Source organism: Gracilinanus agilis, chromosome 4 (assembly GCF_016433145.1).
Source record: "Gracilinanus agilis isolate LMUSP501 chromosome 4, AgileGrace, whole genome shotgun sequence".
Classification (NCBI taxonomy): domain Eukaryota; kingdom Metazoa; phylum Chordata; class Mammalia; order Didelphimorphia; family Didelphidae; genus Gracilinanus; species Gracilinanus agilis.
This window is the reverse complement of record NC_058133.1, coordinates 399,631,692-399,659,632: the sequence shown is the minus strand read 5'-3', so window position 1 is coordinate 399,659,632 and position 27,941 is coordinate 399,631,692. Positions and strand designations below refer to the sequence as shown.

The window sequence follows — 27,941 nt, the reverse complement described above, 5'->3', positions numbered from 1 at the left end:
ATTGAGAACTCTTATTGTGAGAATTCCCTTTCTTAAAATAAATTAGAAGCCATCTATGTCTTAATAGATAAATCTTAGTAAGTGGCATGAATTACACAAAATCATACTTACTTTCATTCAACAGACTGTAATTTTTTGGACAATTTTTGAGAATGAGATGATATGGGTATTCTGTTTGCACCAGATGTAGGATTCTATTGCATAGCCCAAACTAGAACTATGGTTCCAGGTCCCCATCCCAAGGTTAAAAGGAACACTAGGAGAAGGAGGCATAAAAATATGCTCATGATCATTTACAGACAAGAGCAGAGGCCAGGGTACCACTGACCATATCTCTCCTTAGATCCTATTACTTTGAAAGAACTAAAAACATGTCCAAGGGGACAAATCTATAATGTCCAGGAAGTAGGATCTGAATAGAAATATTCCTGATTCTAAATCTAACACTTTATTACAATGTCATGCTTTTTTAAAGCCAGAATTTATTAAATTAATTTTATTATTTTATTTTTAATTTGGTTTACCAGCAGGTGATGAAATAAACATTTCAAAGATGCAAATCATTCTTCTTTTCTTTATTTTTCTTTTTTCATTCATTCAAACTAATTTCTATTTTTCCAGGTCCAAATTCCATGGTTAGAATATTTTACCTACCTATGTGAAATATTTTTATATAATAAGTTAATGTTTTATGACATAAAATTTATATTATGTGAGATATTCAAATCCAGTCTAAAATTTTGACTCATTTCACCCATTTAGGATTTGTTTTTGTTACTTATGCATGTTTCAATCACATCCAACTCTTCATGATCCATTTGAGGTTTTCTTGCCAAAGGTACTAGAGTGGTTTGCCATTTCCTTTTCCAGATCAGAAAGTGTAGCAAATAGGGTTATATAGCATGGCCAAGGTCACACTGCAATTAAGGGGTCTGATGTCAGATTTGAACTCAGGAATATTAGCCTTCCTAACTCATCTTAATTTTTACATGTTGATTTGAAAAATTAAATCTCAAATTATATAGAATTTATAATCTGGAAAATCTATTACAGCTCTCTGCTTTAAAGAAAAATTAGTTATCCTCGGGTCAACAGTGCTACATTCTAAAATCTCTGATTCATGCAACTGGAAAATGAGTTTCTAAAGGCTCAGAATTTTACAGTTGACATTTTGTCATCTCCTTTACATGACAATTAGGCTAGTATCCATAGCAGTATCATCCCCAAATTTGACTTTTGTCCTCTAAATATGGAACAAACATATTCACAGCTGACTCCACAATGAATTTCTAAAATCTAGAGCTTCCCAAGGTATCTCCTAGGTCTTGCTACTGCTGAGCAATAATGAAGAAAAGCAGAATGCACTTAGAAAAATGTGCATCCTTCCTTCCCACATCTCTGTTTTAAACACATTAGTGAGAAAACTACATCTTGATGCAAGGCCCTAGAGGCCACTGATTACTGGGACCAATTACCCACCAATTTTAAATGCACAGGTCATCCTATTGATCTCAAAATGATTTTCAGCATAAGTGGTAAAGGAGCTTGTTGTCTATCTGCTTTTAAAGAGCATTGTCACTGGTCTATTGCTTTCTCTTTTACTATTTTAATCATATTTAATGCAAGCCATTATATTGCTTTTGCCCTCTGTATTATAGTTAATGAAAGGATATTTAATTATATGTATGCTTTATAATTTTTATATTGAGTACATCTGGAGGTCATGTGCTAGTAAATTTAATATTTAATTTAATTTTGGAAACTATATTAAAATAAATAATTTAAGTATAGCTAATTTTCATATATTCTAATACAGTTACAAAGATAATTATATAGAGGGGACTGGATAGCTTAGTAGATTGATAGAACAATACAGAACTTTTTCCTTCTAGGTCAAAAATTCAAATGAAACTTTGCATTAACAATAAAAGGGAGGATGACAGTTGTGAAAAAGAACTACCTTTTGAATTAGCAGTTTTGTTATAAATATTCTTGAAAATATTTATATTTGGGGAAAAGACAATTTTGTCTCTAGGTCTAAGAAACTGAAGGGTTAAACTAAAACACTTGAGCACAAATCAAGAGAAAAGTTTCTTAGTTTACATGGATTGGACCTCTTAACTTTATTCACAAACATTGATGATGAATGAAAAATATAAAAAAGTCAAATCTAACAATATACACTCAGCATTTGCTAAAAACCAAACTGTACTAAATTCTGATGATGCAAAAATCAAAATAACACAGTCTTTGCTTTCCAAGATGTTCTTATACTGAAGGAAGAGACAAAGTGATATGTTTCCAGAAAACTAACTATAATATAAGGTAGAAAGTGATGAAAGCAAATGACAGATTTAAACAAAGAGTCTTACAAATCTTGGGGCATTTTCAGCTAGAGTTGAATGGAGAAGATTGGGGTAGTTTATACTAAATTCTACATGAAAATGGAGGCATTTGAACTGAGTGCTCAAGGAAGATTAGGCTTCTCTGAATTGGAGAAGAAGATAAAGGATATTCCAAATATGGAGGATATAATGCAGATAGATCAAGTACAGAGGTGACAAAACAATTTTCCAAATATGATCAGTGGAGGAATTTTGCTGAAACACTTATTTTTTGACAATGAATAATAGGGAATGAGACTAAAAAACAAAACAAAACACTTTCCTATAAGTATGGGTATAAAAGGATCTTTTTTTTCTTTTTATTTTTTTCGTTGATTAGTATTGTATTTGTTGACAAGAGTTACAAAAATAAGATGATTTTCCTTACCACCATGTGTACCAACATCCCCTTCTGTGCCTTTTTTCTGTCATCTGACATACCTAGTGCCCTCTGGTTGTAAACAGCTCTCCTAAATTATCCATACCTAGTCTCACCAGAAAATTTCCCATGTTTAAGAATTTCCCCTTCATTTAACTTTTTTTTAATTTTTAGAAAAAAAATAATTTACATGTTTATTTATTTACTTTAAAAATATTTTTGGGGCAGCTGGGTAGCTCAGTGGATTGAGAGCCAGGCCTAGAGATGGGAGGTCCTAGGTTCAAATCTGGCCTCAGACATTTCCCAGCTGTAAGTCACTTAACCCCCATTGCCTAGCCCTTAGCACTCTTCAGCCTTGGAGGCCATACACAGTATTGACTCCAAGACAGAAGGTAAGGGTTTTTTAAAAAATAGATATTTTTCAATGTTTACATGATTTATTTTTTCCCCTTCCCTTTTCCCACCCCCTCCCAGAAGTGAAAAGCAATTCCCCTGGCTTTTACAATCCCTTGATACCTATTTCCATATTATTTGTTTTTGCTATAGAGTGATCATTTAAAGCCTAAACCCCAAATCACATACCCATATATACATGTGATAAAAGATGGCATATGTTTTTCTTTTACATTTCTACTCAAAAGGGACTTTTTTCTTAGGGAATTATTAAGGAAGAAAGGTGCTAACATAACTATGTGGGGGAAAGAGTTCCTCCTTTGTTTTTCTGCATTTTGAGGGGGAACCTCTTTTGCAACTTCTGGTTCTGTATACTTATAATTCATGATCTTGATTCTTTCTGTTTACATTTATTTTAAATTAAAAAAATAAAATAACACAATGTAGGAAAAGTTTGGCACAGAAAGGAGATTTGCTTTTGGAATGTTGCAAGCAAAGAAGCTTGAAGAGCAGGAACAACAGTTTGAGGAGCAACAGAGACTTGTGGGAAATAGAACTGGAGTAGTAACAGGAAGTGACTTAGAAAAAGGGTTATAAAAGGTGAGACCCAAAAGAAGATTGATTCATTTTTTGGCTCTTTGTTGAGGAGACTCTCCTAGAAGAGGATTCTGCAGATTTCTGTCCTGCAGAGGCTTGCTGGGTGAGTGACTGGAACTCAAGGAGAGGCTTGCATTAGTGGAACACTTGCTGAAGACACCACATGGACTCCTGGTTTAAAAGACTACCACAACTCCAAGTGGAGATCAGGACTTGAGGGAGCCCTTGCTAGGTGGTGAGCTGGACTTCTTTGGACAGAAATTATTGGTTATATAGCTAGGACATACTTTCTACTTTACATTTCTCTCTTTTATTATAAAACTAAATTGTTGAGTGGCTAACAGACTCTTGATTTAAGAGTTTAAAAATGATGACCACAATCTTATTTCTTTTTACTCTTATATTTAATCAAATCAATTTTAATTTTTACACCTAGAATCTTGTTCTTATGATGGAAAGAAATTACAAGAGAAAGTTAACAGTTTCAATATAAAAAAGAGTAAGTATATAGTCAGTCTCATTAAAGGAAGAGGGAAAGAACTATTACAAGAACACAAGGAAGCAGAGTTTTAATAAATGAAACATCAACTTCCATACTTGGGTTATTCTAGCAAACTATAGTTTGTTTTTGTGTGAAACAAGTATAAGCATCATGGTTCAGTTTGAATAAAAATGTTGAATATAAAAGATGGAAACTTCTTCCATTTACTTTCAAAGTAGAGGAGGAGAAAAGAAAGAGGAAAAGAAGGAGGAAGAGATAGAAGTCCCCAAAATTGTGGTCACATTCATTAACAGCTAAAAAATTTTTGTTTCAAAACAACAACAAAGTTTGACCCAATCTTTCAGGCATATTCACATCCAGATATGTAACACTATCTCACCCAGCTTTGCCCTTTAGTACCTGGTCCTCAATAGTGTTGTAGACTACATAAATCCTGTAATGTATAAGACAACTGACATGGATGCTAATATCTTTTTCTGAGGCAGTGGATACCAAAAATTCTGGTGAAACTTGAAGATTCTTATTCTAAAACAATATACAAAATTAACCAGTGATGGAGAGAGTAAGGGGGACAAATGCTGTTGAAAGTCAAGGTAATAATACCCAGGTGTCAGAAAAGTAGTATGTAAAATTATGTCAAACTGCCTACCTGAGTAACATGATAAAAGGCTTCCATATTGATATTTTCTTAATAATGAAATTGTTTGCTTGCATTTCTTTGTCACTTATGACTTATGTGAACTTTGACAGGTTACCTGACATCTAGGACCTTAGATTCCTCATTTGTAAAATAAGGAAATGGAGATATGGCCTATGAGTCTCTATGATACTTTTCCATCTTCCAATTGATCATGACTTTACTAATATGCTTTACACTTACATATAAAGTAGATATGTAGACTGTCTGGTTAAGATGGCAGCAGAGTAAAAAGCAGCTGCTTAACCTCTCCTAACTGCAACATACAGGACTCCTCAAGAAGACATAAAAATAAATCCAGAGGAACAAAGGGACCCCACAATAGGGAGCAGCATTGGAAGTATGTGGAATCAGGGCATTTCCATGCTATAAAGGGGTGAAACAGCTCTCACTAAAACATGAGCTTAGCGACCCTCTCCCCCACCTCACACCACCTACAATGCCAAAGCCAGCGCACAAGAGTTAGAGCAAGTTTGGGGCACGCATTAAGTCCTTGGCAGCTACCTGGGGTCACCAGGGCCTGCTCCTGAAAGCAGCAAGACTTAAGACTCCAAGAGGCTAAAGAATGCACAAGGACTTTGAACACAGACCCAGAGCATAGGTACCAGTGCGGGCACTGATGCAAGTCCAGACATGGATCCTGAGCACAGGCAAGGACTCGGATCTTGAGCACAGGCGAGGACCTTGAGTGCAGGAGGGGTTCGCATCTGTGGAAGCAGCACCCTGAGACTGTTAAAGGAGCCTCGGGCAGAGGAACAAAAAGGGGATCACCAGGAGGCTTGACCTAGAGAACAACTAGACCTGAAACCTCAGGAGCCTAAAGAGCTCAGACAGACCCTGAGTGTGAGGATAAACCTGAGAGGGCACAGGGCTAACAATGGCAAGCCAGAGACAAGAACCCCAAAAGAGAAAGATTATCAAGAAGAAATCTATAACACTCAACAACTTTTACACAGATAAAATCCAGATTAAAAAGAGCAAACAGCAGAGGAGAACAAACAAGTAATCATATCCAAACCTTCCCAAAATAATGAAAACTGGCCACAAGCTATTGAAGAGTTCAAATCTGAGATGATGAGAAATATGGAAGAGATTTGGCGAGAGAAGTGGGAAATAGCTTGAAAGGAAATTAACAGGTTAGAAGACAGAAACTCCCAATTGGATAAAGATGCCCAAAAATCAAATGAAATGGTAAGCAAATTGGAAACCAAAATCTGGCAAGAAAATAACATTTTAGAAGGCAGAATTTTGCAATTGGAAAGTGAGGCTCAGAAATCAAATGAACTGATAATCAAATTGAACAGCAGAAATGACCAGATTGAAAAGGAAAACCAGTCCCTAAAGGCTAGAATTGAGCAATTAGAAGCTACCAATCTCTCAGGACAGCAAGAACAAATAAAAAAAGTAAAAAGACTGACAAAATAGAAGGAAACATGAACTATCTCAATGAGAAAGTGACAGACCAAGAAAACAGGTCTAGAAGAGACAATCTGAGAATCATTGGTCTTCTTGAAAAAGCAGAAATTAATAGAAATTTGGACTCCATACTAAAAGAAATTATTCAGCAAAATTGCCCTGAAGTTCTACAACAAGAGGGCAATATAGACATTGAAAGGATCCGTAGATCACCCTCTACACTAGACCCAGAAAAGACAATCCCAAGGAATATAATAGCCAAATTCAAGAGCTTCCAAGTAAAAGAAAAATTTTTACAAGAAACCAGAAAGAGACAATTCAGATGTCAAGGAGCACCAATCAGGACCACACAGGATCTGGCAGCCTCCCCACTAAAAGACCACAAGGCTTGGAATATGATATTCAGAAAGGCAAGAGAACTGGGTCTACAACTGAGGATCTCCTGCCCATCAAAAATAACCATATTCTTCCAGGGGAAAGTATGGGCATTCAACAAGATTGAAGATTTCCAAGTATTTGCACAGGAAAGACCAGGACTAAATGGAAAGTGTGATATCCAACCACAAAAATCAAGAGAAACATGAAAAGGTAAATAAGAAACAGAGGGAAAAGAAAGAAAACTCGTATTTTTTTAAAATTTCCCTCTTTAAGGGCTTCAATAAGATCTAACTATTGGTATTCCTATGTGGAGAAATGTTATGTATAATTCTCTGTAAGGAACCCTATTCACTATTATAGTATTCAGTATTATAGTAATTAGAAGAATTATTCATAGGGAGTGGTTGGAGTACTAAATGGTCTAAGATGATATATGGGTGGAAAAGAGGGAGGTGAAGAGTAGAGGACACCAAGAGAAACTTGAATGAATAAGAAAAATAGGACATTCTATTACACACAAAGCAGGCATGGGAAGGGGAAGGGATGAATACTATTATAAGAAAGAGAGGAAGAGAGCATTAAGAGGTAATATTTAAACCTGACTCTCAGTGTAATTAACCCTGAGAGGGAAGAGTAGCTTCATCCATTGGGATATAAAACTCTATCTAACCCTACTGAGAAAGTTAGAAGGGATAAACCAAGGGGAGCAAGGGAGGGGAGAAGAAGGGGGGGAATTCATCAGGCCTTAAAATAAATAGAGGAGAATAATAAAGGAGGGGGTAGAAAGGGAAGTAAATCAAGGGAGGAGACGAGGGTTACTGGCATAAAACAAACCACTGGTTTAAAAGGAAATAGTGTAAGAAGAAGAGGTGGAACTGGGAGAGGATACTAAAATGTTGGCTAATACACAACTGATAATTATAACTCTAAATGTGAATGGGATGAAATAGCCCATCAAAAGGAAGCAAATAGCAGAGTGGATTATAAACCCAAATCCTACTATATGTTGTCTACAAGAAACATATATGAGGCGGGTGGGCATACACAGGTATAAGGTAAAGGGCTTGAGCAAAATCCTATGGGCTTCAAATGGGAAAAAGAAGGCAGGAGCGGCAATTATGATTTCTGACAAAGCCGAAGTAAAAATAGATATGATTAGAAAAGACAGGGAAGGTCATTACATCCTGACTAAAGGCAGTATAGACAATGAGGGAATAACACTGCTCAATATGTATGCACCAAGTGGCATAGCACCCAAATTCATAAAGGAGAAACTGGCAGAGCTCAAGAAGGAAATAGATAGTAAAACCATACTAGTGGGAGATCTAAATATCCCTCTTTCAGATCTAGATAAATCAAACCAAAAAATAAATAAGAAAGCGGTAAGAGAGATGAATGAAGTCCAAGAAAAATTAGATTTAATAGATATGTGGAGAAAAATAAATAGGAACAAAAAGGAATACACCTTCTTTTCAGCTGCACATGGCACATTCACAAAGATTGACCACATAATAGAGCATAGAAACATTGTAAACAAATGCAAAAGAGCAGAAATAATAAATGTAGACTTCTCAGACCATAATGCAATAAAAATAATAATTAGTAAGGGCACCTGGACAGGCAAATCAAAAACTAATTGGAAATTAAATAATATGATTCTTCAAAACCAGCTAGTCAAATAAGAAATCATAGAAACAATCAATAATTTCATTGAAGAGAATGACAATGATGAGACATCCTACGAAACTCTGGTATGCAGCCAAGGCAGTACTCAGGGGGAAATTTATATCCTTGAGTGCATATATTAACAAATTAGGGAGGGCAGAGATTAATGAATTGGGAATGCAACTTAAAAAATTAGAAAGCAAGCAAATTAAAAATCCCCAGATGAAAACTAAATTAGAAATACTAAAAATCAAGGGAGAAATTAATAAAAACAAAAGTAAAAGAGCCATTCAATGAATAAATCAGAGTAGAAGCTGGTATTTTGAAAAAACAGATACAATTAGACAAAGTACTGGTCAATCTAATAAAAAAAGGAAAGAAGAAAACCAAATTGACAGTATTAAAGATGAAAAGGGAGACCTCACCTCTAATGAAGAGGAAATTAAGGCAATGATTAAAGATTTCTTGGAAATATACAGAAATGCTAATGATTTGTATGGGTTTATCATTTACCCTGCAACATTTCTGAAGTTGTTAATTATTTCCACTACCTTTTTAGTTGATTTTCTAGGTTCCTTTAAATATACCATCATGTCATGTGCAAAGATTGATAGCTTAGTTTCTTCATTGCCTACTTGAATTCCTTCAATTTCCTTTTAGTTTCTACTTCCTACTGCTAGTGTTTCCAGTACAATATTAATTAATAGAGGTGATAATTGGCATCCTTGCTTCACTATTTATCTTATTGGGAAGGCTTCTAACTTTTCCCAATTGCAGATAATACTTGCTGATGTTTTTAAATGTATACTTGTTTTTTTGGGTTTTTTTGCTATTTTGAGGAATGACTCTTCTACTCCTATACTTTCTAGTGTTTTTAATAGGAATGGGTGTTGTATTTTGTCAAAGAATTTTTTCTGTATATATTGAGATAATCATGTGATTTCTGTTAGTTTGATTATTGATATGGTCAATTATGTGGATGGTTTTCCTAATATTAAGCCATCCTTATATTCCTGGCATAAATCCCACCTGATCATAGTGAATAATCCTCATGATCACTTGCTGTAATCTTTTTGCTAGTATTTTATTTAAGATTTTTGTATCTATGTTCAATAAGGATATTGGTTTGTAGTTTTCCTTTTCTGTTTTGGTCTGCTTAGCTTTGGAATCAATGTCATATTTCTGTCATAAAAAGAATTTGGTGAGACTCCTTCTTTGCTTATTTTGTCAATAATTTGTATATTATTTGGATTAGTTGTTCTTTCAATGTTTGATAGAATTCACTTGTGAATCCATCTGGTCCTGGGGGTAATTACAATTTGAGTCCTAGAACTATAATTCCCAGCACCCCACTTTCCTTCTCATGTTACATGCTGAAGTAGGGAGGATATAAATTTTGTGTAGCCCCACCTCTCTCTCTCTTTCTCTCTTCTTGTGATTACAACTGTCTGAAGCATGCCTTTCAGGAGAGGCAAAAGAATTTATTCACATGATCTTATTTTGCCATTTAATTACCTTTTTATTCCTTTACTTTGTGTGATTATTAATAAACTTTATAAAATATAATATTTGGAGTATTGGACATTGATTTAAAACTTACATTTTTTGGTGACCAGAAGTCTGGAATTTAGGCCCCCTACTCCTCTCTAAATGAATAGAGCAAATCTATTAAATTAGACAAAGGAATACATTAGCTTCAAGGTCATACCCATTGTTCTAAGTCTCTAAAGTTTTAGAAGCCTTGCTGCCTCCCACCACTTCTTGCTGCTTCTGCCTTCCATGCTACTTTTCTCATGCTAGAGCAACCTACTACTGATTGCCCACCTGAGAGTTGTTTGGAAGCAGAAGAGTAAGCTCTAAATCATATTTCCTCCTCTTAAAATGAAAGCAGCTGGATAGCCATTCCTTGTTGCAATCTGGTAAGCTATGTGTGTTTTTTTTGTTTGTTTGTTTAGCAATAATTAGCTTCTAAATCTCCTGATTCCTTTTACCTGGGGAAGTAACCATGATCCACCAACAAGGTACCATTTCACAGCCCAGAATCCCAGAGTTTTGGAGGAAATTAATAATTTCAGCTCAGTTTTTTTTTGTTGTTGTTATTGTTATTAGTAGGTATTAATTATTTGGCTAAATTGAGAAAGTTTTGCCTTATCTTACTCCTAGAAGTTTACTCTTTCTCTAAGGACTTTCCTAAACTCCCATGTGTCTAAAGCCCCAGGGTCTAGGTGCTCCTCAGCTAATACCCCAGCACTTCCACTTGGCAGCATGTGTTCTCTGGTGTTTGTACCCCTAGGGAGGAGGGAAAGGAAGGTTACTCTCCCAAACAAGAAGTAGATTTGCAACCGATTTAATAAGTAGAATTGCAACCTAGCCCAGTTTCCTTCCTATCTTAAACAGCTCCCATTCTAGGAGAGGATTACAGAGCTTACACAGCTCAAAGTTTTGAGGGTATCTTCTCTTACTACCATTCCTGGCTGTACTTGTCCTTTCGATTAGCCTGAGTAATACTGAGATTAATGGGGGAGATTCATCTCCCTACACCCCCCTTGCCATTTTGGCCTGCCCAGTCTCTGAAACATACCCAATATGGGGTTTGTCCACACTATGCCCAGTGAGGGAATGGGGAACCCCAGACATGTGACCAATGGAATCTAGATGGATGATTATACTGGGTAGGAGAAGAAACCTTAAAGGGTCTGGAGGTGAATTTTCAACTTTTCAGACTCCGTTGCTAACTGTTTAAGTTTGTTCCCCTCCAAATAGTGAAGAAGTCTCTGTAATGTAGCTATTGGTATGGGAGAAAAGGACTCTTGATTTCAGTGCCTGTATCCTGTCACATATATTGTATTTGCTGATTATTTTAAAATTTTATTTATTTTTTTATGTTCACATATTGATCTAATGTAATATATTCTGTTACACTGTTACTTTCTGTTACTATGTTTTGACCATTAGCTATATGTGCTCTTGCATTGTCTTCATTTCTCTTTTATTTCCCTCTTATCTCCAAATTATTGTAATTTCCCTTCAGAAATTACAATATTGTATGTACCTCTAGTTGAAGATTTAGAGATAAAAGTTGGCTATGTGTACATATTCCATGAGGAAACTAGACATGTAAATCTGTGAGATTTCTACATGCACATTTTCTATGGGAGTCCCGGGGGGGGGTAGTTTATACAACTCTATGAATGCAATTCCTGGTAGCCCACTTTCCTTCTGTTATATGCTGACATAGGGAGGATATAAGTTTTGGATAGCCCCACCTCTCTCTCTCCTTATGATTGTTGCTGACTGAAGTGGGCCTTTTGGGATAGGCAAGAGAATTCATTCACATGATCTTATTTTGCTATTTAATTACCTTTTTATTCCTTTATTTCAAGTGATTATTAATACAATTTATAAAATATAATACTTGGAATATTGGGCATTATTTTAAATCTCACACCTGGGAATTTTTTCTTAGGAACTTCCTTTATGGCTTGTTAAATTTCTTTTTCTGAGATGGGATTATTTAAGTATTCTATTTCCTCAGTTGTTAACCTAGGCAATTTATTTTTTTGTAAATATTCACCCATTTCATTTAGATTGTTATATTTAGTGCCATATAATTGGGCAAAATAATTCTTAATAACTACCTCAATTTACTCTTCATTAGAGGTAAAAATCACCCTTTTCATCTTTGATACTCTTAATTTGCTTCTCTTCTTTCTTTTTTTTTTATTAAATTAACCAGTACATGACCTATTTCATGTGTTTTTTCCAAGTTCCAGTTCCTAGTCTTATTTATTTGTTCAATAGTTCTTTTACTTTTAATTTTATTCATTTCTTCTTTGGTTTTTAGGATTTCTAATTTAGTTTCTATCTGATAATTTTTAATTTGTTCTTTTTCTAATGATTTAAGTTGCAGGCCTAATTCATTGATCTCCTCCCTCTCAATTTTATTGCTATAGGCCAGTGATTCCCAAAGTGGGTGCCACTGCCCCCTGGTGAGTGCTGCAGTGATCCAGGGGTGAGGTGATAGCCACAGGTGCATTTGGGGGCGGTGAATAACTATAAGGGGGTGGTGATAGTATGTGACAAGGGACACTAAGTAATGTTTTTTTTTCTGGAAAAGGGGTGGTAGGACAAAAAAGTTTGGGAACCACTGCTATAGGCACTGAAAGATATAACATTTCCCCTGAGTACTGCTTTGGCTGCATCCCAAAGGTTTTGATTTGTTTTCTCCTCATTGTCATTCTCTTTAATGAAGCCTATAATTGTTTGTATGATTTCTTTTTTTATCCACTAGTTTTGAAGAATTAGATTATTTAGTTTCCAATTAATTTTAAATTTGCCTTTCCATGGATCATTGTTAAGTATAATTTTTATCACATTATGATCTCAAAAAGTTCCATTTTTTATTTCCTCTGCAATTGTTTGCAATATTTCTATTTCTTAGTACATAGTTGATCTTAGTAAATTTACCATGTACTCCTGAGAAGAACGTATATTCCATTTTATCCCTGTTCACTTTTCTACAGATATCTATTAACTCTAATTTTTCTAGCATTTCATTCAGTTCCCTTACTTTTTTTCTTATTTATTTTTATTTATGTTATTCATTTATTCATCTTATTTATTTACCTAATTTATTTTTGGTTCAATTCATCTAATTTTGAAAAGGGAAGGGTGAGATCCCCTACTATTATGGTTTTACTCTCTATTTCCTTTAGAATCCTAAATGCTATACCATTTAGTTCATAAATATTTAGTAAAAACCTTATTTCGTTGTTTATCGTACACTTTAGCAAAATGTAATTTCCTTCCTTATCTCTTTTAATCAGATCAATTTCTACTTTACCTTTGTATGGTATTATGATTGCTTTACCTTTTTTTTTTTTTTACTTTAAATGATACATAAAAAATTCTGCTATAGCCTTTTACCATGAATCTTTGTGTGTCTTCACTCTGACTTAAATGAGTTTCTTGTAAACAACATATAGTGGGATTCTATTTTTTAACCTACTCTGTTATCTGCTTCCCTTTTATGGGTGAGTTCATCCCATTCCCATTCAGAGTTATGAGTACGAAATGTGTATGACCCTTCATCATATTATCCCCTTTAAATCCTGCTCTATTCCTTTCTCTCTGTTCCTCCTCACTAGTATTTTGCTTTTTGTCACCCCTCCTCTACCTCCCCCTCCTTCCAATTGCTTCTCTCTTCCCCTTCTAATTCTCTGTGGAGTAAGATAGAGTTCTATATCCCACTGAGTATACTTGTTTTACCCTCTCTGAGCCAGTTACAATGAGAATAATGTTTAAGCATTGCCCATCACCACCCTTATTCTCCCCTCTCTATTTTGCTTTGTTGGTTCTTTCATTCTTATATTCATTTTGTGGTAATATTTTAAACTTTGTCAGAGAGGATTCTCATGGTGGCATGGGGGTGCACTTGATTTCTCCACCATCTTGACTCCCAATCAAGGTTTTTATGATAAATAAAGGGAAATATTTAAAGCGGTATATTTATAACTCTTCATACCTTCCAACATAGTAAATTCAGTTTTCTTCCTACTATTATATTACTCTAGTTTCTCTAGATAATTATTTAATATCCAATAAGTGAAAAATAAAGAGAACTATTAAAACTCAGAATAATTTTTTCTCAGGGGAATGCTATATACTAAGTGAGGCTTATAAGTTTCAATCTCCTCCAAATTAACACAGAATAAATTAATGAATAATTCTGAATTTCTAATATATTACTATCTCTTTATTTCAAAATTACTTAGAGCATGCCAATGTCTATTGGGAAATATTTGATCATTTGTAACACTATTCACAACTCTATATTTCTGGTTTATGGTTTGCCTTCAGGAGAATTGCTAAAGAGGGATCAAAAAAAAATCCAGTAATGTGTAATCTGAAATCAAATGTTAATTGGCATTAGATTTAAAGTTTTTTAAAAGATTGTGGAATGTGCTTTTCTTCTGGATCCACTGTGATAGAGAAATTCAATTGACAACTGGTCTTGCTGCCTGAATTCTTTGAATAAACCTCCTGTGAAATTCCTACCTTATTAAGTTGGCTGTTTAGCTACACCCCTTGTAGTTACCACAGATCAGCTCTGAGTCAGCCCTGCTGCTTGTGAAACCATCTAAGGAGAATAAGATGCCTAAACTATGAAGTGTAATATAATACAAAAGTCAGGGTAGCCACATTCTTGACTACTTAAGTAAATTTCTGCATTCTTTGCTGATCAAGTTGAATTCTTTTTCTATTTTTTTAAAAATCTAGGAATCCTCACTTTATTTCACTTCAACAGGAAAAAAAACATAAGAAGAGCTTTCCTATTTCTACATTCTAAAGTAGTCCAATTACAAGAAATTAACTGGATGAAGATGTGACTTGAACAGAAGTGACAGCCCCACTCAGGTCATTACCAAAAAGAAGTATTGCTAAATGTTTTGATTTATCTACACCTTTCTAAGGAAATTACTAACATGATATATATCTATGTAATGGTGGAAAGGAAAAATGTATGGTGGAGAATTGTATTCACAAGGTCCTCTGCATAAATACTCTGCTCTCATTTCATAGAATTCAACAGCTGTCCTGCAAGAGCATTTTCTGGTCCCTCTTCTGGGGAAATATCTCAAATTAATCAACATCCCAAATGGGAAAGATTTTTATTTCTCAGAACTATACCCTTCAATTATCCCATTTATATCCTGAGCTAACAGGGTTTAACCTCCAAAAATAGATTTTGCTACCATGGGAATGAGATTTTCCTGAGACAACAAATATAGTTAAATTAAAGATGGCTACCAGATTATTTTTTAAGCTTATTTTTCCTTTACCAGTATTGTGAAAAAATATTTAATGAGATCCATTTTCCAAAACATTTTAGAAGTAACGTTTCAGGTGAAAAGTACACATGAGCTAATCCAGCTAAATATCACACTATGAATGCATATATGGAAGTCATGGGACAAATTCGAAAATGGATAGTGTAGGATAAAAAGTATGGATGGCATGGCTTTCCAGGAAAGATAAAAGTATCTTTCCCTATAATAGTTTTGAGGTACAGGATAGTTTCACACGTGTCTGAGATTGTTGGGAGTTTATGAGGGCTCACAAAGAAAACAAACATTTTGCTTTTATGATTATATTATTAATTGATGATATTTAAGAGATTCTCTAATCGAAATACCAAACTTCAAATTTAAGAAACAAAGAAGAAAATCAAAATCATTTTTCCTCTAGGAATTATATTAATGGTTAGGATAACATGAAAAAGAATATTGGAAATTTCAACTATACAAAATTGAAGGAAAAGTGTGTCTTTGAAAAATTCAGAGAAAACAATTTACAGGAGTCAACTAGTCACAAAACAGGAATGATTTAAGGGAACTTTCAACAGTAGAATTAGCTAAGATTTTAAATAACAAACAATTCTACTCCAATTCAGTTTTTCAATAATTAGTTATGCAAAATTGTTCTTTATTTTTCTTGATCTTTATGAACTTTCAGAAATGTTAAATGTGGAAAATACAATATAAGAAAATGAGTTACTAATAAGTAAATGATAGCAATGATGCATTTTGAAAGACTGAATGGAGACATCTTCTAAAGAGACAGTGATAGATGGATTTCATCCCATCTTTGGTATGAAACACAATTGTTTTGGATTTTAGAAGCTGAGGACATTTTAATAAGAAAGAATCAATGAGGGATTCAATATGAATAAGTATATAAATAAATATATGTACACATATACATATATTCGCTAGCATCAATGATAGTTTTGGACATATTAAGAAGGTATTATTTTCAATTCCATTCAATAAACATTTTTTAAACTCCTTCCTACAAGATAATATAGGAACTGAAGTGTCACAGAAAAGAAAAAGAGGAAACAGATGCTATCCTTGGGGAACTTTTAATCTGCATGTGTATCAGATGAGGAGGAGGAGGAGAAGATGAAGGAGAAGGAGGAGAAGAGGAGAAAAAAGAAGAACAAGAACAAGAAGAACAAGAACAAGAACAAGAAGAAAAGATACAGAGATGATATATAAATATAGTATAGCAATTTTTTTTTAAGAGGGCTGTATATCAACTGGCGGCTGGATTGGTAGTTGAAAGAAGGACCTCATATAGGTACTGTGACATAATAAAAAGGGAATTAGAAAACTTTAATTTAGACTGTAGCCCTCTTACTTATTTTCTGACTTTAAGAAAGTAACTTTATATCTCTGAGCCTCAATTGGCTTATTTGTTCAATGAATATGATGACATTTGTCCTATCAACTTCAAAGGATTACTTTTTCTGGATCAAGTAAGAGAAAGCAAATAGAACTCTCTATAAGTACAGATGGACTTGCTTCCATAGATTGGTATCTCTATAACTTTAGTTGTCAGTGTTGGCAGGATTCAAAAAAGTTGAATGTCAACAACAATAGAAAGAAGGAGGAAAAGATTATTTCAGATTTTCTTCTATCATGACTAGTTGACAACATAATCATTGATGGATTACTGAGTGAATATAATTTAATGTTTGTTACCTACTTTCTCAGATCCATAGAGAAGATAATAATTAAGGTGAAGTAAAGAAATACCTGTTTCTTAAATCAGGACATTTATCTTTAAATTTATCCTCTCCTTAAACAAACAGTAACAAAAAACTTCCCAGATTAAAGTGCTAGGCAATATACACTGCTCAAGAGTGATCGTCATTTCTGAATGTTATAAGCACATCTGTAAAGAAGTTAAAAAACAAAACAAAACACTGTAGACATCAGGCAGGAATCTTCAGAAGACCTGTGAAGTAGGAAATAGGATCAAGTAGAAATGACTGTACTTGACATCATAGATGCCTAGGCGGATTGACATGTGCATACACACTCACACACATATGTAAGAGCACACTGTGGTCCTCTGTTCCCTAACCTTTGAAAACAGACCAAAGGTTTTAAGTGGCTTAGAAAAAAGATCACATAAAAGCCACTGTGGCCACATTCTATAAACAAAGAGAACTAATAAAGGGTTTGGCTGCTGCCTGGAGCTTCTCTTGTCATTCAGGAATTCTTCAATACCATATACTTAGCCTCTTGTTACAATTTAATTATGCGTAATTCTTTTGGAATAGGGTCATTAAAGCTGTGCTTATAAGGAACCCAGCAACCATTTCAAGACATTCACCAAAGACATCTGTGTGGTAAAGCTTTGAGACACTCGTCTGCATCCAATTTGATAACCACAGAAGAGAAGTCAGGATGAAAACATCTTCCTTCTGAAAACAGCTTTTTGGCTTACCCTTTCCTGAACTAAGTTGAGTATAAACATTGCATTAAAAATATTTAAAAGAATACCAATAGTTGCGTTTTAAAGCATGATGTTTAGCAATTGTACAATCTGAAAGGATGGGGAAGATCTTGGAAGGTAAATAGAAACATCTGAAATCCAGTACAGCTTTATCCTCTATGATTATTTATCTAAAATTCTGTAGCTTCTCCATATTCACCTGGAAACATGTTATCAAATCAGACTGGACTGACAATATTTTGCATAACCTATTTTTATCACATCTTTTTTAATTAAGTGTTTTCAGCATTTTATCTCAGTTGACCAGCATATGGCTTGATTGAGGCCAAGATATCAAGTTTGATACTTGAATGGATCCCTATGAAAAAAAAAAGCTATTATAAAAAAGTTACCAAAAAAAACACCCAACAATAATAATAACCACAGAGGAAACAATGTCAATAACAATGACAATTATGATAAATTTTTATTTAATTAATGTGGACATAGTTGGATGAATATACCTAAACAGACCACTAGTCTGAAATCCTGGCTCTGCTATTTATTACCTAGGTGACCTTGGACCCATTCAACTTCTTCAGACTTTAGTTGCTTATATATAAAGTGAATATATTGTAATAGATAACTTCTAAAGTCCCTTCTAGCTCCAACTCAGTGATTTTTCCTACTGACATTTCCTACTGAGTTATGTCAAATATAAAAGAAAATTCTTTAAAATGAAATGAAAGTCTCTAAGCTGCCCTCCTGCTAATGTTGAATGCTGACTATATAAAGCAACTGACACTTGTAAAAGGTGAAAATGTAGGGATTTTATCCAAGTTTCACTGTGTCCACTCCTCCAAACGCTGTTTACTTTTTGAATGTCAGTGTTGACAGGTGCTGAATAGTGATTCTTGACAGCTGAGGCTTAATGGCAAAATCAGAATCTATCTTTAGGTGTGAGTCTACAGAAAATCTAAACACAATTGACTTAAGAGATGGGTTCACATAATTAAAGACTACAAATCACTAGCTCACAAAATCATATTTGTTACAATTTAGCAGTACTTAAAGTTTTTTTCCTTTGCACATTATTATTTTCTATGCTCTAAATATCATATAAAGAGGCAGCCATATGTCTTCATTTTTTCAGAGGGAAATATTAAAAGAAAGAGATGAAGCAGAGTATATTAACACTAAAGGTCCAATGGAACCCTGAGGCAAATATCTATACCATTCAGTGAAATAAAAGTCCTAAATACTATCACATGAAATATTTAGATAATTGAACCAAAAGGGCAGAGTTGAAGTGACATTTATTATCTGGATTATTGCCTCTATTTCATTTATTTGAATTCTGAATCTACTTCTTCCTTTTCCAACCTATTAATGGCATCCATCCCACTCACTTGTAATATAATTCATTAACCCTTTTATTTTGACATATTTTTAAATGAATGGCTATTGGGCATGTGTGCTATCCAGTTGAAAGTACAAAACGGTTAGGTTGTCAGGAAGAGTTAGTACAAAGATAGCTGGTTTTGGAGAAAAAAGGACCTGGCTTCAATTCCTACCACTTCCATTTATTACCTGTGAGGTTCTAAGTAAGCCAATAAATATACATTTCTTCATATGTAAAATTATAGGATTTGGCCAGAAAGGACATCAATATCTGATTCTCTGTCTTCTCTTATCATCTAATGCTAATAGGAGAATATAATATTATTTTAGAGTTGTCCATTAGATTTACCCTTTTAAAACTTACTGTCAAAAAACTATGATATAATAACTCAATATGAATTCTGGAGCAGCCAAAAACCACAGAAAGATGGTGTATCTTCTTATGCCTTTTCCTTCTTTGTCACTCATCTCTTCACTCTTCTATTTAAAAGTTGAAGAAGAAAGAGGCAATGGAAGAATTTCCTAAACACTAACCATTTAAATTTGAAGCATTCACTTCTCCAAACTGAAAAGACTTCAGTTTTACATAGCCTGAAGGAGAAAGTAAACGTGTGAGACATAGGAAAGATCAGAAGCTACCCTATGATAATGACAAGACCTTACTTTGTGAGACCTGCTCTAAATCAGAGAATCATAACTACCACATCCATTGTCCCATTACAATGCCAGCTTTCCACTATAGGAAGCATATTGAGAGCAAACAGGACAACATGAAGAACAGGATAGAAGAATTTGAGAACTTCTTTATGAAGGGAAGGAGCCATTCCTGTTATGGGCTGTGATGTGGAATAACTATGTACATAAAAATCTATTTAGGAAAAATTTTTCCGTCAAGATAGGTAGAGCCAAGGAAGGAAGCAGAAGAGAAGGAACTCACATTGGAGAAGATGAACCCAAAGTTCACAGAGCTCTATCAGAGACTAAAGAACATATAAAGTAATCTGGAACCTCGAATAATGGAGAAAAAGAAAGAATGGGAGAACATGCTATGCAGGCATAGAGCATTGCTAACAGACATAATTACTGAGATGCAGAAAATGATGGAGAAGCCATATGTAAAAATGCTACAGTATTTTGAAGTAACATCAAGAAGGTATTTTTTGGCCAACTTTGGAATTCTTCGGACTATTTATACATCCTTCCTATTTCACTGTGGTGGCAGAGTTTTTAAAACTTGTTCAAAAACATCAACTGTTTGCAAACTCTAATTTCTTCAAGATGCCTAAAGAGAAAAAGAGAGCAATCAGAATTGATCCTGACAGCTTAGGCAATATATACTCAGCTTATATATTTAGGAGTGTTATAACTGATAAAGTGAGTAGCATATTCATGATAATGGATAAATCTGCTGAAGAAGAATATGAAGTAACTATCATGCCTTTCGAGAAATGCATCTACAGAATCCACCTCTAGGTAACTTGAGCAAATACCTAGGCATAGAGGTCAACGTGGTTCTGGATGGTATTAAAACTATATTAATTAATAAAACACATCATTTCAACATAAAAAATAATTTGAAGCTGTCTCTTTGTCCTACATTATCCCCTTTCTCCTTTCTTCCTACCCCTACAAGTCTTTTCTTTTTTTAGCTTCTCTCTTTTTTCCTTCATTTGATAGATTTTTGTTTGACTTGTATCTATTTTTTCACTTAACTTGCCCTCCCCTTTCTTTAACCTTCTTCTCCCTGTCCATTGCTAGCACATTCTATACTAAAATCTGTTTGCATTCATTTGTTCACTTGAATTCATTTTTTTCTTTGTCTGATTCACAAAAAGTGAGATTTATTGAATGTCCTTCCACTAGCTCCCTCTATATTTGTGAAGCCATCATGCCATAAACTCCTATGATATTAGATAGTATATAACCTCATTTTTTCTTACATTTCACCCCCAACATTTCCTCCCCTCCCCTTTCTCGTTCAATACCATCTTCTAAGATATTTCTCTGTGACATTTGGAATAATTCAGTTTTAAAGAAGTGACTGTTTTCTCTCTTGCTACTAGAATGTTAGAAATTATCATCATATAGTCCCTTCTAATGCAGAAATTGTTTTTCTACTTTTTTCTTTATGTCTTTGTATATTTAAGTTTATGTTCAGTTCTTTCTTTTTATCAGGAAATCTTAGAAGTATTGTATATCACTGAAAGTTCTTACCCAAACCAGTGCTCTATTACCCATAGTATTTTATTCATTTTTAGAAGATTGTTTATTCTTGGTTAAAAGCCCTTATCTTTTGCTTAGTAGAATATTATGTTCCAAACTATCCTACTGTATATAAGAGTCAATTGCCATGTCTTCAATGGGCCTCACTGCAAGTTGTTGATATGAACATTCTTTCATTTTACAAGAGAGTAATATTTTTTCTTCAACCTGGACCTTCTGTTTTTGAGCTGTAATATTTCTATGCAATGTGATTTTAGGTTTTGTTTGGAAAGTAGATTGTGGATTTGCTATTTTCCCTTTTGCTTCTGATTTAAAAGATTCAGAAAATGTGGGTTTATGTTTTTTAACAGTTTTTTTTGTTTTGATATTCACTAGTGTGATAAATGCTAGATTGTATAAGCATAGCATGTTTTTTTCCTAGCATATTTCCTTTGATAACATTTTTATTCTACACATTTGGTCAGGAATATTATTATACATACATATATAAATACAAATGCATATATTTTTATGTATCTAATTACCTAATGTAGTCACTGACTTATTTCTGCTTGATCCATTCTAATTTTTTATCAATGTTTGGGTAAAGTTTAACAACATATTTTATAACCTTTCTGTCTCCTTTCCATTTTTCCCTACTTTTACATATTCTCCTTAATATAGGATTTTTTATCTCTAGATGAATTTCTTCTAGGTAGTCTTATATTTGCTTAGACCTGTAGTTTTTTTCTTTGAGTCTTTTTTGGTATTATTTCCTTTAATAATTTTTTTTCATCTTGGGCTTCTCTGAGTTCATGGTATTTCTTCATTGTTTTTAGCATTTTCTTATAGGTACTCTTATTACAGGCCTTAGTTTCTGAATTCAGGTATTTTGTTTGTATTATATTCTATTCCCTCTAGTATATTTAAAAAAATATCACAAAAATTGTCCTGGATTTGATGAATAAGACTAGCCCCTACTTTCTATAGGAATTTTTTTCCTGATTGTTCCTTTTTATGTTTTGATGTTGGCTCTTTATGTTGATTCTTCCTTTTTTTATTTTGATATTGGTTCTTTCTGCCTCCTCCTTACAAAGTCTTGAACCTGAATCAACTTCACTTCTTTCAATAATCCTGTTGGATTCCATCCACATTTTGTTGGTTGACCTTAAGAAGCTTCATGTAAGACCTTAGGTGTTGTCACAATTTTTTCATGTGACATAGGCTCCTTGAGAGATGGTTTTCCTAGATGCTCTTCTTATTTTTGTATTGCAATAATTCAACCTACTCTACATAGTTTGGGGGTTGAATATTAGTTGTCCTTAGGTTGAATTAGTCCAAAGAATTATGGATTGTGGTCTTGCCCTTTCTCCAATGCTACATTCCTTCACTCCTTGCATGAGTGAAGAATTTTGTTGGCATTTCCTTTTTTATTTCCTTTATCCATGTTATATCTGTTGACTTTTGAAAATCATTATTGTGATATTTGGAGCATATGTATGATTCTTTTGATCTAAGAAATCAACATCTCTGTTATCTTTATATATTTTTAAATTCATGGTTATAGTTGTTAATTTTCTATTTTTATCTATCACAATCTTTTATACTTTTCCTCTTTTTACTGTAGTTCTCTTTATAAGGAAGATAGAAATGAGAGAAGAGCATTCTTAACATTACTGATCAGTACTTAATACAATTTAATACCATTCTCTCATTCAGATTTTCTTCTTTTTTTCCTAGAACCAATAATGGTTTATTATTTTTTCTTTCATTTTAAGCCTCCTTTTAGAATCCAACCACCAATTCAAAGTTTTTGTTCACAACAATTCTAGACTTATATTTAATTTCTCATATATTCTTCCTTTTACTCTCTCCAAACTTCATTTTATTTTCCTTTAAGGTGGATATGTAAGGGTTAAACCAAAGGAGTTTGACAAAAGTAAGGAGAGCAGTTTAATAAAACAGTTTAATTTGAGAAGTACTGATAGAAAAAAAGGAGGAAAGAGAGATTATTATTCTAATAGCCCATGACTATAACTAAATTCCTAATACTAATTTCCTAATAATAACTAAAATTTCTAAAACCCTACTTCTAAATATCTTCTGAGGTCAGATGCTTCTTGCCAGGCCAGACCAGGCCTATCAAAACCACTCTATGTAAAATTGATTCACTAACTACCTATCATACACTAATAAATCAATAGCTACCCCCATGACCTCTTTAAATCCATTTCTATCAATCAACTTTCAGTAGTCAAATTGCCAGTAGCCCTTGACTAAGAGACAGAGACAGACCTCTTTCTCTCAAGAGATCCAGAGGCAAAAGACCTAACTGCCAACTGATTCCTTCCTTAACTCTCCCCTTGTCTCCTTGGTAATGAAATCTTTAACACTGGCTCACTAACCCCTGCTCTGCTTCACCTAGAAATATCCCTCTCCTGCCTCTTAAAGAGACAGAGGGAGAGATTAAGAACTGAGATCCTTTGGGAGCCTGGTCTCCCCAATGGATCTTTCAAAAAAAATAACTATCTTATATTATATTAGTAATAGGGAAAAGTAAAGAGAGAAAGAAAGAAACAAACAAATCTTTCAACATACAAGTCTCAAATTATAAATAATTACAAATAGTTACAAAATTATAAATAATTACAGTTACAAATAAAATAATCCTGACTATCTTCCACAGAAACAAGTATCTAAAGTCAACTTATGATCATTATGTAAAATATATATATATACACACACACAAGATGTTTCAGCACATATTGGTGGATGGCCAAACAGCATCTCAAATGGTGAGATGTGTAAATCTCCCCAGGACCTGCTTTGAAGTTAGAATAGCACTAGAGGTAGAACTTCAGGCCATTTCAAATGAGTCTCAGGGCATAGTTTTCCAATCATAGTTCTCAGCTCCCTGTTCATTCTTTCCACTTGCTCTGAGCTCTGGGGTGGTATGGTACATGAAACTTCGGTATTATTCCTAAACATGAGTAAATTTATAACACAACCAAATCAGTAAAATGAGTCCCCATGTCTGAATCAATCTGTGCTGACAGACCAAAACGAGGTATAATTTCTCTTAAAAGTACTTTGGCAACAAATGCTGCTGTTGCTTTAGTGGTTAGAAATGCTTCCAGCCATCTGGTTAGCTGTTCTACTATAACTAAGCAAAATTTTTAATGTCCAGCCTGTGGCATTGTAAAGAAATGTATTTGGAGATGTTCAAAAGGTGTGTAAACCAAAGGACGTCCACCAAAAGCTTTTCCACAAAAGATATGCTGGTTATATGCTTGGCAGGTTTTGTAGGCTATACATACATCAGAGGCAATGTTAGTTATGCCAGGGGCTATACATACTTTTTCTCACAGAGTCTATAATGCCTTGGGTTCCAAAATGACTGTTTTTATGGACAGGTTGACAGATTTGATAATAAAAAGTTCTAGGGAATATGGGTTTTCCTTCAGATGCCACCCATACACTATAAATCTGCTTTGCCTTAAAGTTTTATTTCCATTTTTAACCTCTTTTTCATTATATGAAAGGGAGAGATCTGAGTCATTGATAACTGCCAAATTTAAGATGAATTCAGTGCCTTCTATGGCAGCAAGTTTTGCAGCAGCATCTGCCTGGTGCTTTCCTCTAGAGAAAGGGTCAATTCCATCTGTATGGGCAGAGCAATGTATAATAGCCAGGATTTCAGGTAGTCAGAGAGCAGAAAGAATCTCGTTGATGATTTTTGCATTTGCAATGCTTTTGCTAACAGCTGATGTTAAAAATTTCTTTTGAAGCCAAAACGTACCAACAGTGTGACATATTCCAAAAGCATTTTCTGAACCATTGTAGATTGTTGCTTTCTTGTCTCTTGCTATTACACAGGCATGTTCCAAAGCTATTAATTCTACACCTTGAGCACTTATATTTGATGGCAGTGATGATGACCTCAGAGTGGCAAATTCTGTGATTACAGCTGCTTCAGTGTAAATGTATACCATCTCTCATAAAGGAAGAACCATCTGTAAACAAAAATAAATCTGCATTTTCTAAAGGAGTGTCTAGGAGATTATCATGAGGTTTTTCTATCATGGATACTAATGATAGGTGCAATGGTTCTGTGACTGGTAAATATGAAAGCAAGGTGGTAGGTTTGAGTGTTGTGCAGCATTTTAAAGTAATGTTTTCATTGCCTAATAAAGTTATTCCATATCTTGTAAGTATTTGGTCAGAAAATGCCTGTGTTCTATGCCTAAGTAATAATACTTCAACTTCATTAGGACACATTATTATGAGTGGGTATCAAAATACTAAATCTGCAAATTTTGTTACTAGCAAAGCTGTTGCAGCTATGCCGCTAAGACATGGTGGTGCAGCTGAAGCTATTGGATCTAGATGAGCTGAATAATATGCAATTGGACATTGATTAGGTCCTAAAGCTTATGTTAAAACACCTGAAGCTATTTATCTTCATTCACAGACATCATTTGGGACTTTCAGAGGTGATCCAGACATCCCCACAACACTGATAGAGTCAATAGAATTACAATTTGTATCAAGTGTATTCATCAGCACAGATCTAGATGCCCCAGAATCTAGAAGACAATCGTATAATATATTTCCAACTTTCAGTGTCACATGTGGTTCATTGCTATTAGGGGGAGAATGGACTGAGATGACTGGTGTATTTATATTGTCTGGAAAATCAAATGTTTCAATTTTTGATTCCAGAGTCCTTTCTCCCCTCTCAGACCTTTATAAAGGTCAATGTGTGTCTCTCTGAGATTCTTCTTGTCAAGGAGGATTTACATTTTGGTTGTGTGGACAAGCTCTATTTCAGATAAATTGTAACATGTCATTTGCCTCATTTTGATTATTTGGTCTATCATTCCCATAATTCCCATAATTGTTATTTCTGTAATTATCTCTGTTGTTATTATTATTTCTAAAATAGTTGTTGTTCCTAGAAGTTATTCCTAAAGTTTCCACCATTATTTCTAAAATTATTTAATACTTGAATTCAGCTTCTGCAATTTAACATTAGTTGTCCCCTTTTTCTGCATAAGTAACACATTGGTCTTTGGTTTGCAGATTCTCACAAAGGAGCCATAACTACCCCATCATTTGTCTTTCTTTTTGCAAGTTTTCCCTTTCATACTTCTTTCTCCTTTCTTAATGCCTCTACTAAATTACTATTATCTTCATCTTTCTTTTCATGCCCATTATACACATATACTGCCACTTTTCTTAATTTATCAATGTCCATATTTAGCCAGTTAGAATAACTGATTTTGAAATAGTCCTTGACTACCCTGCAATAATTTTTCACAAACTGCCTTTGCAATTGTCTAACATCCCTTTCTCTGGTCAAATCTAGGTCTATATATCTTCCTCAGAGTTCTACAAGTCTGTCCATGAACTGTGAAATATTTTCTCCGATTTCTTGTTTTAGTTTTTCAAATTTTGTTCAGGTACCTGGTCTGTCAGAACATACTCTCATTGATTCGAGTACTGATTCCCTAGCTCGACACAATCAGGTGTAGTCATCTTCATCATTAAAAATCCCACTTGGGATCTCTCACTAACCAGTGAACTGCTTCCATTCCCCAATTCCCATTAGTAAATATGATAACCTTATACTTTTCTCTTTTGTTAACATTTTGCCTAGGAAATGCTCAAAATCAGGCCAGGTTTCATCAAATTGTTGCCATATGTTTTCCAGCCTTTTGATAACATCTATGGGATCCTCCTCAAAAGAAGGAGTGCTCTGATTAAATCCCTCAATATCCTGAGGGTTAAATGGCCTTTGATGTCTTATATTAACTATCTCTTTTTTGGGGGATTAAAGGTAGGTAATTCTCTTAAGGAGAATAGGCTTGTATTTTCTTTCTTTGGGGTTTTTTCTTGAGCTGTCCTGGAGTTTTTGGAAAAAGTAGGAGCAGTAGGAGAGACAGGTTGGTTAAAGTGAGAGAGAGTTTCATTCAGTTGAGAAATAGTTTTGGCCATTTGAGAGATACAGTCTTTAAGGTATGCAACTCTAGTCTCCATTAAGCTATCTTTCAAATGTTTCTTTTTCTTAGAGAAATTAGACCAAATATTTGAGAAACTTGATGTCCTTGAAGAAATCCTGACAGAACAAATAATCCCAGAAAAAGTAATAACTGGATACAATCTAAAATTGTGAGATATAACAGCTCAGTAAAGCTCCCTGAGAGCAGGAGTTGTTTGATATAGATTGGAACTTTGTCTTTCATTACATGTACCATGATATCTAATATCATATTTAATTGTTTAAAAATTTCCTACACTTCTACCTTTTTGCCTATTGTTGAAAAGTAGGGATAATAAGAAATAATGAAAAGAAGATTAACAGATTAATCAAACTCCTACCTGGTTCACTAGACTTGTAAGGGTTAAATGGTAGGAGTTTGACAAAAGTGAGGAGAGTAGTTTAATAAAAACACTTAGTTCAATTTGAGAAGAAGTACAGATAGAAAATGGAAAGGAGGAAAGAGAGATTATTATTCTAATACTCCATGACTATACCTAAATTCCTAAGACTAACTAAAATTCTAAAACCCTACTTCTAACTGTCTTCTGAGGACAGGTGCTTCTTGTCTGGCCAGACCAGGTCTATCTAACCTATCTAAA

General features: G+C 34.1%; 1 pseudogene; it reads right to left on the bottom strand.

Annotated features, from left to right (window-relative positions):
- Nucleotides 1-25,291, bottom strand: part of LOC123246618 — a 128,745-nt pseudogene extending 103,454 nt beyond the window's left edge.
- Between the last annotated feature and the right edge of the window lie 2,650 nt (nucleotides 25,292-27,941).